The sequence below is a fragment of the Ambystoma mexicanum genome, chromosome 11 (genome assembly GCF_040938575.1).
Source record: "Ambystoma mexicanum isolate Mex_15411 chromosome 11, UKY_AmexF1_1, whole genome shotgun sequence".
Lineage (NCBI taxonomy): Eukaryota > Metazoa > Chordata > Amphibia > Caudata > Ambystomatidae > Ambystoma > Ambystoma mexicanum.
The window spans coordinates 125,322,447-125,334,960 of NC_090934.1; the positions used below are offsets into that span (position 1 = coordinate 125,322,447).

Below are 12,514 nucleotides of genomic sequence, written 5' to 3' on the forward strand. Positions count from 1 at the left end.
GTCTACGGCTGTGGATTCCGGCACCTAAGATCCGGCGTTCGGACCTCCACGTGGTCGGGCCTTCTGGCCGGCCAACACAGTAGGGAGAGTGGGCTCGGGGTTTGCCATACTGCTATGTCTTTCCTCTTTTCCACTTCTTTCCTTTTTGGTCTGGTCACCCTTCCCTTCTGCTATGGAAAGGACTCCATTTAGATTCTGCCCTCTGTGAAGGGTCAGATATGCGTGGAAAGACTAACACACTTAGTGTACGCTTGTCTCCCCCTAGAGCACTTTGCTCCTAAACCTAATCCCTTAAGGAGCGCCGGTTGAAGCGGTGGGCCGCGTACGGTATGTCACGCGTGCAGCCTCCCTCCTCTGCGGCAACACCAGCCGAGGGTGACGGGGGTACATTGGATGACCAAACGTCCAACGCGGACGTTGTAGACCTTGAGGCGGACGATTCTAGAGCCGCCACGCCCGTCCCCGACCCTTCCACGCTCGACTCCGGTCTTGCTACAGGGACCACACCCGGTGACAGGGGCGTACAATCGCACTGCACAAAACACACAACCCAAGCGCCCTCCTTGACACCTCGTCGAAGCAGGCGCCATCGGATCGATCTGATCCGAAGCCTTCCCCGCATCCGCATCAGCGCATGACTGGGCTTAATAAACATAACAAAGGCGCTACTCCCCCAAACTACACACGCCGTAGTTTCTGAACAAGAAACTTCGACGACAGGCCCGAAAACTACGAGAAACCATCATCGGAGGCTTTGTCCCCCGAAGATTCAGTAACCATCAGTAAGAGTATCAATAGGATTGCTACGGCGGTGGGCCTAGTACCGGTTTCGGCCACAGTTATGGGCCAATCCGCCGAAAGGTTTTCCACGGTTTTGGAAGACTATCCTGAGGACTCTTACGAAGAGCCAGGTACCCCTCTCAAGTACCCTGAGGAGATCCTCTGAACGCCTTAGGGCGGAGGACCCGGTTCCTGCTCAGCTGGGTCCATTTGGGTAATCCAAGTGGACCACAGAGCAATTTGAGGGGTACATGGATCGGCTGGAGCAGGTTTTCGGGGCTTCTGATCAACCTCTGCCGAAAAAAGCTCGGGTAGACCCTAACCCTCACACGCAAGTTGCCCAACACCTAGATGTTCAACACTATGTTGATTATCAAGATGTCCAGAAGGACACGTATAGAGACATCCATACAGAAGAAGGGACTTCTTTTCTGGACAATTATGGGGAAGATCAAGGCGCAGCGGACAACTGGGAGGACACCCAGCAGGACGATCACAATTCTGATATCGTTTGCCTCCCCCATCCACACTGGTTCGGCAAGACGTACTCAGCAGAGATTTTCCTCTGCCAGAAGAATACGAATGGCGTCTGCACGAATACATTGTATCAACGTCTTCGCAGAATGGGGGTTTCCAGAGATCGACCTGTTCGCTACTCAGAGAACGCCCAATGCCCAGATTACGCCTCCAGGTACCCCCAGAACCGATCCAAGGGGAACGGTCTCTGGATAACTTGGTCGGGGAAATTTGTTTACACTTTTCCCCCCGACTCCCCTTCTAAACAAGATAGTGCACAAGATGCACCAGGAACCAGTTACCATGATCCTGGTGGCTCCCATGTGGGCCCGCCAACCCTGGTTCGCGCACCTGATGGAAATGTCCCTCTCCCCACCAGTCAAGCTGCCCTGCCCGTACAACATGTTGTCTCAGGACAGGGGGGAGACTCTGCACCCATGCCCACAAACTCTAAACTTGGCAGCCTGGCTCCTGAAGTCCGAGAGTTTGGACATCTGCAACTCCCTCAAAGATGCATGGACATACTGAGGGAGGCAAGAAAGCCTAACACGCGTTATTGCTATGCCAGCAAATGGAAACGTTTTGTCATTTGGTGCAGTTCCAAAGGCGTCAATGCCACCGATTGATCGCCTTCACACATTGTGTTATATCTAACCCATCTGTTGGACTCTGGGTTAGTCTTCAATTCCTTAAAGGTGTACCTAGCGGCATTGTCGGCCTACACCACGTCACAGCAAAAGGGGTCGTGGTGGAAAATACCTGTGATTAAAGACTTTATTGAAGGGGTTAAAAGAATGTATCCCCCCATCACGCACCCAGCCCCTGGGTGGGATCTAAATGTGGTTTTAACTAGGCTCATGGGGACCCCCTTTTGAGCCTATGCATAAAGCTAGTCTGAAAGACCTGACTTACAAGACAGCCTTTCTACTAGCTATCACTTCTATCAGAAGAGTTGGCGAACTACAGGCCATCTCGGTCTTGGACCCCTTTGTTACAGTCCACAAAGATAAAGTAGTTCTGTGCAATCTTCCCAGATTTGCGCCGAAATTTATTTCAAAGTTCCATGTGAACCAGTCAATCGAACTACCCACGTTCTTCCAGAGACCTACTAACATGGCCGAAAGAAGCCTTCACACACTAGATGTGCGCAGGGCAGTCATGTTCTACAGGGATAGAACTAAACCACTGAGGAAAACTAAACAATTCTTTGTTTCAGTGGCAGCTGGTAGAGAAGGGGACCCTGTCTCTTAATCAGCAAGATCAAGGTGGATTGTCAAATGCATCAACTATGTTACACTCTTGCAAAGAGAGAACTGCCCTTCAAGCCTAGAGCACATTCTACTCGACGCACTGGGGCATCCATAGCATTCATTGCAAATGTTCCCCTAGAGTCCAGTTGCAAAGCGGCAACCTGGAGTTCTGTACACACCTTTACAAAACACTATTGCCTAGACACTCATTCTAGGTCTGCTTCTCAGGTGGAATAGAACAAATGGTGGTCTCCTGGTTATCTCGCTTGGAAGTTAATGAAGTAATTACTGTGACACTTAATTCCATACGAATTGATTCGTTTTTATTTAGTGGTGGTTGTTCTTCCATTGATGTTTTACATACTCATAGTTGTTTTTGGGAAACACTGTTTCAACCTGGATAAGCAAGTTTGGTCAGCCGACACGTGTTTCGACCCGTACGGTCTTTCTCAAGGCAATTGAATTCTGGTGTGTGCCCCCTTGGGGTTCTGTTGTGCTGTGGACTGTCCTTGTGGTAGTCCAGGCTCCTGTTGGGCCCTGATTGCTTCTCTGTAGTCCTCGATGGCAGCAGCGCACCGCCATCGAGGACTACAGAGAAGCAATCAGGGCCCAACAGGAGCCTGGACTACCACAAGGACAGTCCACAGCACAACAGAACCCCAAGGGGGCACACACCAGAATTCAATTGCCTTGAGAAAGACCGTACGGGTCGAAACACGTGTCGGCTGACCAAACTTGCTTATCCAGGTTGAAACAGTGTTTCCCAAAAACAACTATGAGTATGTAAAACATCAATGGAAGAACAACCACCACTAAATAAAAACGAATCAATTCGTATGGAATTAAGTGTCACAGTAATTACTTCATTAACTTCCAAGCGAGATAACCAGGAGACCACCATTTGTTCTATTCAACCAAACAGGGGCTTGGGCTAAACCCCTACAATTACTCCTGTGATCTTGCTCACGACCAATATAACTGGAGCTCAGCACTGGCAGGTTCCAACCCTAGAGCCTAAAACTACCTTTGCTTCTCAGGTGGGACAAGCAGTACTAAGACATCTTTTTTCTACTGTTCCTTCTCACAACGCACCTCCAACTCCGGGTACTGCTAGCTAGTCTATGCACAGCATGTAATTCTAAGCAGATTAACAAGCATCAGAAGACATGCATTATTTACCGTAAAAGCATTTATGATGATTGTATCTGCTTAGATTCACATGCGCCCTCCCTTCCTCAACGCTCGGGGTGGAAGGAACATAGACTTCTTACTACTTTCTCTCTTCATGTACTCACTCACTATAGCCTTGGGCTCCCTCATGGCAGATAAAATACAATAGGAGGGACCTCGGCGCGTGAGGGATTTTGGGTACTACACACATCACGAATAGGGATAGTGTTTCAGACACGCCTATGCCGACGTCCCCTTTCGGTCCCCCGAAAGACAAGATGCAATACTCCGTGGTTACCACTGGATGACAGACCATATGCACAGCATGTGAATCTAAGCAGATACAATCATCAGAAATGCTTTTACAGAAAGTAATGCATGTCTTCTTGTCCGTTCATCTGATGTGCTCCATTTCTCTGGCCCTTCTCAGGATCTGCTCTTTCTGTGGGTATGAGGAGAGAGCGACCAGGACATCCCGCGGCCTCTCACCCGGCGCTCCAGATCTTTTCGGTCCTACCCTATGGACCCGGTCCACTCCGACTGTGTCCGACTCTGGAGCCTCTAGAATATCCCTGAATACTTCCTTGACTGCTATCAGGTCTTTGTCCTGCACAGATTCTGCCATGTTTTTAATGCGGATATTGGACCTTCTGGAGCGATTCTCCAGGTCTTCGCATTGTATTTCCAGGTTATGGGTGAGTCTCACCAGGTGCGCCTGTGTTTCGCTAACCTGTTGGGATTCTTCTTCAATGCCCTGGACTGCTCTCTCCAGTATGTCTGTTCTCTCCTCCATTTTGGCCACATCTACCTTCAGATCATGCACTATCTGTTTTAAGTAATTTTTCATTGTCGTGAACTGCTCCTGCACTGTTGACATGAATTTGTCCTGTAATTCCTGGAACCATGCTTGCATGTCATCTCTAGAGGGTGGCATTTGGTGGGTCGACTGTGCCACACACTCCCCTTGCAGGTCCTCCTGGGACTTCCCTTTTGCTTGCGGCGTGGAGTCAGATGACCACATCTGAAGGATATTTGCGTCCTGTTTTGAGGCGTGTGGGGTCTGTTGGGTGGGGTTGCTTTTCCCTTTCTCCCTTGACATGATCGAGGAGAGTACCTGGAGTGATCGTAGGTATCCTGCAAGCTTTTTCAGATTTGCGAATCGTGCCTCTGCCGCCTCCCACAGCAGGTACTCTTCCCACTATGGCTGGGACCTGCCCTGGAGGGGCTTTGTATAGTATGCTTATGTTTAATGCTCCTTTTTTATTTGGCCCCTTTTTCGCTTGCCTGGCCTCTTTGTAGTGGAATCCCCTCTTCCGATGCCCCTGATTGGGCTACCCACGGCAGGCCCCTCCAGTCCTCCCCCTCCCCCCCCCGGGGTGGGCTACCCCTCGTGGGGTGGTTCTTGTCGTGGGGGTATCTCCGCCTTCTCCGTGTGGCCCTCAGACTTCGGCACACCAACCACTGCAGGAGGGGTGTGGGGGGGTGAACCCCTTCCCCGGCTCTCCCCCACGGTCTCGCTCACCTCCGGGTATTGCGTGGTTGATGTCCGTTGCTCTTCTTACCACTCACGTGGCGGCAGGTCCGGGACGCCGGCGGGCCCACTCCGGCCGCTCCACCCCGCTTCTGCCGGCGGCACCCCTCTTGCTGTTCGTCTCGGGGGAGAGGTCCGCTCGATGATTCCGCCTCCCTTCCCGGCCACGGAATGGGGCTGGGCTGCCCTCACTGCTCCCCCTACTTCGCGGCTCCCTCAGGTGTGTGTTGCTGCCTGCCGCGATGGGGGAGGAGAGGTGTCTCCGCTGCTCCCGGGTACCCGTCCGCAGTTGATCGTCCTCAATAGGGGGCGGGGGGAAGAGGAGAAGAACCCGCCCGAGGCCCCCTGGCCGGGGCTTTGCACCTCTGCTCCTTGGGGCGCACTGTCCTGAAGCGATCGGAGCCGCCTGCGGGCCGGCTATCGGTTACCTCCCGGTGGTGGATGGGCGGGCTCCGCACCCCGTGCCTCCGCGACTCCCCCGCTCTTTTTAGGGGTCGATTATCACTCCAGGGGGGACCCTGGTCGTGGGGGGGAGGGGGGGAGCTGTCCCTTCACCCGCTGCTGGTAAAACACTTGTTAATTTATTAGTCATTTAGAAAACATTCACGAGAAGGAGGCAACTTAATATCATACACAAATCTACTTCAATACCAAACCAATACGTTTCTGAGTAAATTAGGCCCCTCTGAAATAGGAGCAAAATGGCATTTCAGTTACTTTCAATGGGAGTAAAAAGGCACAAGTTTAATAGAATAGGTCACAAATACTTTCTTAGGCAGTGCAAAGAGTTTCAGTTCACTTGACGACTCGATTCAGTTCAATAGGCCTAGGCCAAAGTCAATGAGCTAATGTCTTGCTAGGAAAGAGCAGTTCTTGTAGTAAACGGTAAAGACTTTGCCAAAGTTCTCAGAAGTAGTTTATACGAAAAAGAATCATATGTTGGGTCACAAGTGGATTAGGCCTGCAAGTTGGGAAAGTTTCACAAACTTTAACCGCGAGAGGTAAGTTCTCTCAATCGGGTTTGCACAGTACCTTAATAAAAAGATGCAGCTGAAGATGTTGGTTCCCGGCAGTGCCTGCAGATCTCACTGTTCCTGAGCCTCCGTCATGGGGACAAGAGGGAAGACGTCGGGAGTCGTGCACTGGGACTGGTCAAACAAGCTGGCAAAATGGAAGATCTTCGGTTCGAGTAGCTGTTAGGCACACAAGCTGGTGTCCTTCCCCCCTGGTTAATCCTAACCAGCTCAGAGAATGGTATCCAGGTGGCTTACGAGTTGATTGGTACCACCAACTCAAAGGAAGAAGTCATCCTTGTAGGGGCTTCTGTCGAGATGAACTGGCCAATTTTGCCCGGTGAAGCCCTACTGCAGGTCCAATCAACTTTCCAGGAGTTTCAGCAGTTGTCCCCTTCCAGCTCGTTGTCGGTTCTTTCGTTCCAGTGGTCGACTCTGATTTCCAGTCCAAGAGACTCGCCTTTTAAATAGTTTTCTCCCTTTAATTCCAGCCTAGCTGCCACTCACCCAGCAGGATGGCTGTCCTGGCCAGATAGTCAGCCAATCGTGCCAAAGTGCATTTGGGTCTCCTAGGAGACTAAGCACAGGGAGCTTCGGGCACCTCCCTCAATTCCTGCCCACCCAGACACTCGGACGCCAGATGCGGTCTTCAGTCCTGAAGCCCCCGCCAAAGGCATAGAAATAAAGGGACCAAACGTGGCTTGGGGCGCAGCGCCCAACTCTAGAAGGACCTTTCCAAAAAGAAATGGCAACAAAAGACCGGGACCTGTTTAAACAAAGGGGCTTAAGGCGCCATCTTGAAAAACATGGCTGAAGTGATTGTAAGCTACTCGTGTTCGGGGTCGGGAAAAGTCATGGTAGTTCGTTGTAAAAGCACTGCCACCAGCCATTTCGATAGGAAAGGGTAGCATTTGACTGCTACATGAGTTACTAGACACGGGGGATACTAGGTAACACCTCCACTCTTTTGTAAGATAGTGTGTGCTGGGTCTAGGAATTTAAAAAGACTAGTAAAGCCAATTTAACTTTACACTCTCTGGGAAACAGTAGTTCATCCCAGAGAAGGTATTTAAACCTTTTGGAAGTCTAAAAGACATCCCTGTGTCACTGCACTGAGGGTGCTTTGTGACACACATAAAAAATGATGCCTATAAAGTTGTCTAACTCCAAAGCCAAAAGAAATAAACGCAGAAAACAAACGCGATTAAAAATTCAGAGTCCCAAAGTTCAGCAAAAGAGCTAAGGTAGAGGGAATTAGAACATTTATGAGAATTCTCCCTAACAGTAGTTTGGTTGGGGTATCCAGGTTCCAGTTGCCGCAACTTGACGTGTCCCAGCTGATCTCCATAACCTCATTATAGTCCACTCCCAGTACCCACAAATCCACCCGTTCTGTAAGCAATATTGCCTGTAGCTCGTTTAGGAGCTCCAGTGTGAGTGGAGGGGGAGTGTAAGTTGCAATGAGGCCCCAGCTTTCCCCCCATATGTCACTGATCACCACTACAAATTGGCCTCGGTCAGCACCCCCTTTCCTCACATGGAATGGAACTCACTTGTGAATAAGAACCATTGTGCCCCTCGCCCCTCTAGAGAATCATGCATGGTATGTTTGCTGGTAGTTGGACTTTTTAAAGAAACCAGTCTTTGCCGACTAGGTGTGTCTCCGTGAGGAGGGCGATATCAGGAGAGTGGCGGTTTAGAAATTGGAGCACCAACCTTCATTTTATGCTAGAGCCCAACCCGTTAACATTCCATGTTATTAGGGATATCTGCCCATCACGTGCCATATGTGTTTAGATTTTGACTTGTAGGGCCTGAAGGGAGTATTGTGGGCCAGAGGTTCCCCCACCTCCATGGGTGATGCAACCAACCCCTGGCTTCCCATGCTCCTGCCATTTGTGTCCTGGTTATAAAACATCAACATTGCTGCTTTCCAACCTTGCTACTTGAACCCTGACCCATTAACAGTTCCTATCCCCCCGTTTTGGGTTTTCCCCCTAACCTTTGGCCCGGGCTGAGTGGGTGTAGTGTATATGCATTCAACAGTCTTTTGTGGCGTGTGGCCAAGCACCTGCTCCTCCGGTCTCACCAACTGCATCCCATAAATGCCCCCCCCCCTCATCCCCCTTGGAATCCCTTTACTCCCCCCACTAGAAGTACCTGTCGCCAAACTCAAAGAACACTGAACTTGGTTTCCAATCGTCGAGCCGTTGAAGACTTTACGTGCAGGTGGCAGGGTTGCTCCATCCATTGAAGATGTCCGGATCCCATGGCGGTCTTGCCCTGCCCCCCTACCCCTCGTGTGTTTTCAGCTGTTCTTGGGAGAGCCCAAGTCTCGGGAGGAGAGCTCAGTGGCAACGTGCTCGCCTTGGAAGCAAGACGACACGGAGCAACACAGGTTCGATTCCTGGGTCCGTGCTTGGAAACCTCTGGGTATTAAGTGCATTATAAATAACCCATCATATCATTCAAACCCTCTTTGCATGGTTTCGGGGCCACTGCTTGAGCCGGACTGCCTCCGCCACTGTTTCCGAGGTATGCAGTCCCTAGGCTCTCCGGGCGGGGGACAGCAAACCGGTTTCCATCCAGCCCAGACCTAGTCTGGTTATGGGGCACGAACTGTGCTGTGGTACAGCTTGAGGGTAGTCGGGAAGAACAGGGCAGATTTGTTGCCCACGGCTGAGGGCTTCTTCTTTACTGAGTCATAGGACTGACTGGACCTCCCTCGTGTAGTCCGGTAAGAACCCAATGCAATTGCCATTGTACGTAATTGGGCCAGTTGCCCTCGCCATATGGAGGAGTGCTTCTGATGCTTGTTAATCTGCTTAGACTCACATGTTGTGCATATGGTCCAACATCCAGTGGTAACCGCAGAGTATTGCATCTAGTCTTTCAGGGACCGAAAGTGGACGACGGCATAGGCGTGTCTGTAACGCTATCCCTATCGTGACGTGTAGTGTACCCAAAATTCCTCACGCGCCGTTGTCCCTCAGATTTGTTTTTTTCCACCCAGATAACTGGTCGCTCCATTGAGACATTGTTTATCCTTGTTTCCCGACTTTGTTGTTTTATTTCCCTAAAGTCACTTTGGCGGTGCTTCAAGATACTACGACGAAGACTGCAGGAACTTTGGACGGCGGTGGAACTCGACGCCTAAGATTCGGCAGCAGTCATCCATGTGGCCGGGCTGAGCTGTCTGGCCGGCCTACACAATAGGGAGGCTAGGGTCGGGGTGGTCATATCTTTTGCTATTTCTCTTCTCTTCCCCCTCTTTAACCTCTCAGTCTGGTCCCCTTTTATTTTTATTACCTTTTGCTATGGAAAGGACACCATTTAGGTTTTGCCCCTCTTGCAGGGTCAGATACCAGTGGGATGACTAGCACGATAAGTGCAATAATTGTCTACCCCTTGACCACGACATAGCGCAGTGTGTGGCTTGTAGACTCCTTTGACCCAAAACTCTTAAGGAGTGCCGTGGTGGGCCGCCTACGGCATGTCGCAGGCTGGATCTTCCCCACCGCTGCACCCGCCGAAAGTGATGGGGCACCAGTGATGACCAAGTATCCGTACTGGATGCCATTGACCTTACGATTGACCCGCCACGCCCGTCCCTGACCCGTCCAGGCCTGACGCAATTCCCGCGACAGGGGCGTACATAAAACCCTCACTAAACACACAATCCCTCCCCCAATTTTGACTGGTTCGTCGAAACGGGTGGAAGCGCCAACAGGGCCGCCGGAAACTTCGACGGGTTCCTCTGATCTTGCAGATCAACAGCCTTCCCCGCATCCGCAGGACTGTATTGCGACTGGGCTTTCAAAAATCACGGGCTCTACATCAAAATCGCATTTGGTTTGCGAAGCGCTCTCATCCAACGCTCCAAGGCCCCGGTAGGAGAAAAATCTACTGTTGGGCCTTCTAGTCAATCGGTAGGTGAAAAAACTACCGCTAGACCTACGGCACGCCCCGATTTGCCGGACATCGCCGAGTATCGCGAGGATCACTTCGGCGGTGGGGTTGATGCGTAAGGAATCGTCGAAACACAAGGAGCGTGCCGCGGACACGTCTGAAGACGCACCACAGCACCCCGATGCTCGCGAAGACTGAGCATAGTCAGGAGCCTTTATCTAGCTCTATTGCTAATACATTGATTTTCCACCTTTACACATTCTGGTTCATCTAAATGGACAAGGGAAAAATATGAAGGGTGCATGGACCGTCTGGAAAGGATTGTCGCTCTCAGAGCATCCTACACCCAAGAGACCTCATGAGGATCCTCTTTCTATGTCAACCTTAAGATTTCCTGGAAATTTAGAATCTTCTCAGGACCATTTCATTTCTACCCACCCTGAGGACGACATTCAAATGGACACATACCAAGATATCTGATGATTGAAGAGAATACGTTCCTACAAGACTATACTACAGATGACCTGGCGGATGCCACGGACAACTGGGAGGACACTCATCAAGTTGATACGGAGCTATGGGCACTCTCTACGCACAATCTGGGCACAGATGTCCTATGTGTAGACTCCCCTCCTTCCAGCCCGGCCCACCAAGCGTCACCAATAGACAATCAGATGGCCTTTAATGCAATCTTAAGGAAGGCAGCCGATCACTTTCAGATCACCACCCAAGAAGCCATTCCTGAAGATTTCGTGGAGGACATTCTTAAACCCAACCCCCTCCAGTCAAGCCATCCCTCTCCTTAATTCCATTAAGAGGATACAGGCTCCTTCTCTGGTGTCACCAGCCCAGACTAGGGCGGTCAATCCAAGGGTGGAGAAATTATTTCGGCCATCGCCTCCGGACCCTCAATATATTAAAGACCACGCCATCCCCGATTCCGGAAACGGACAGGAGTACCACTTGCTACGGGAGAAGCACCTCCCGATAAGGAGTCTAAAAGGTTATATGCCTTGGGTAAACGTGTTACCACGGCAGTTGCCTTTACAACTCTCATAGCAATCACCACTTTGCTTGCCAGTTAAGCTGATGCGCAATGGAACCTTATACAAGGTTTTTCAGGAGGTGCCTGAACCCGCAAGATCCAAATTACTCTCCATCGTGGCTGAGGGCAGGCAAGTCAATCGGAATGTTTTAAAGAACACTGGATACTGCGGAAACGGCAGGAAGATCCATGGCGCAGGGCACTCTGTTGAAACGGCAAGCTGCTCTTATAAACAAACCTATCGAAAAATCGAATCTGTTTTGTAAAGCAGTCGACGATGCTTTGGAGATTGCCAAGAAAGAGCATGAGACTCTTAAGTCCCTGCACCAGATCACACACACCTTCCCCCCAGAGGGGAAGTGAATCCTGCCGGTCCTTTTGAGGCCAATCCCGTTCCGCCCAAAACATCTACAACACTGGAAACAACTGGAACTCAAACCAAGCATCCAGCGCCCCTGCCAACTATCCACCTAGGGGTCAGCGACGCGGGAAAGGCAGAGGCCCCAACTCCATGGGTACTGCAGCCTCTGTTCAGAAATGACCTACGGGTCCAGGTGCCCTCCCATGTCACCCCGGTTAGGAGGCGCTTAACATCTTTCCTTTCGGCATGGGAGGGGATTACTTACTAAAGACGGTCACACATGGGTGCTGCGTGGAATTCGCCTGGCCTCCACAGTTCAGACCGCCCAAGACAAGACGCCTGGCGCCGGATCTGAGAATCCTGAAACAAGAGGTGGTAGCACTTCTTGAAAGGACGCCATAGAAGCTGTCCCTATTCTTCAGGTAAATAAAGGTAGTTATTCAGTGTAGTTCATTGTACCCAAAAAAAAAACTCACCATGCGCCCTGTATTAGACTTGTATCCAGCGAACAAATTTGTCAAACTTCAAGTTTCGTATACAGGAAATAATTCCACTGTTGAAACGGGGGGGTTTACATGGCAACATTGGACATGAAAGATGCATACTTTCATATTTCAATGTTGCCGGCACACAGAAAATACTCATGATGGAGGACAAGCACTATCAGTTCAAAGTACTCCCCTTCGGCATTGCCTCGGCGCCAAGAGTGTTTACGAATGTCCTGGCAGTGGCAGCAGCACGCCTCCGCAGACTATCTGTCCCTGTCTACCCTTACCTCACCGACTGGCTCATAACAGGGGACTCTTACAAGTCATGCCTAAAAAAAATAAAAGAAAATAAAAAAATACACAGAAGACAATAGACCTACTATTCAGTCTAGGATTCTCCATCAACTAGCAGAAGTCCAGCTTAGACCCCAGTCAAGCCAAACAATTCCTA

The 12,514-nt window shown here is 50.6% G+C and overlaps 1 protein-coding gene across 1 annotated transcript in view; it reads left to right on the plus strand.

Moving 5' to 3' along the window:
- The window catches only part of CDCA8 (cell division cycle associated 8), a 289,896-nt gene that overhangs the window by 205,742 nt on the left and 71,640 nt on the right, over positions 1–12,514 (plus strand). The window lies entirely within an intron of this gene.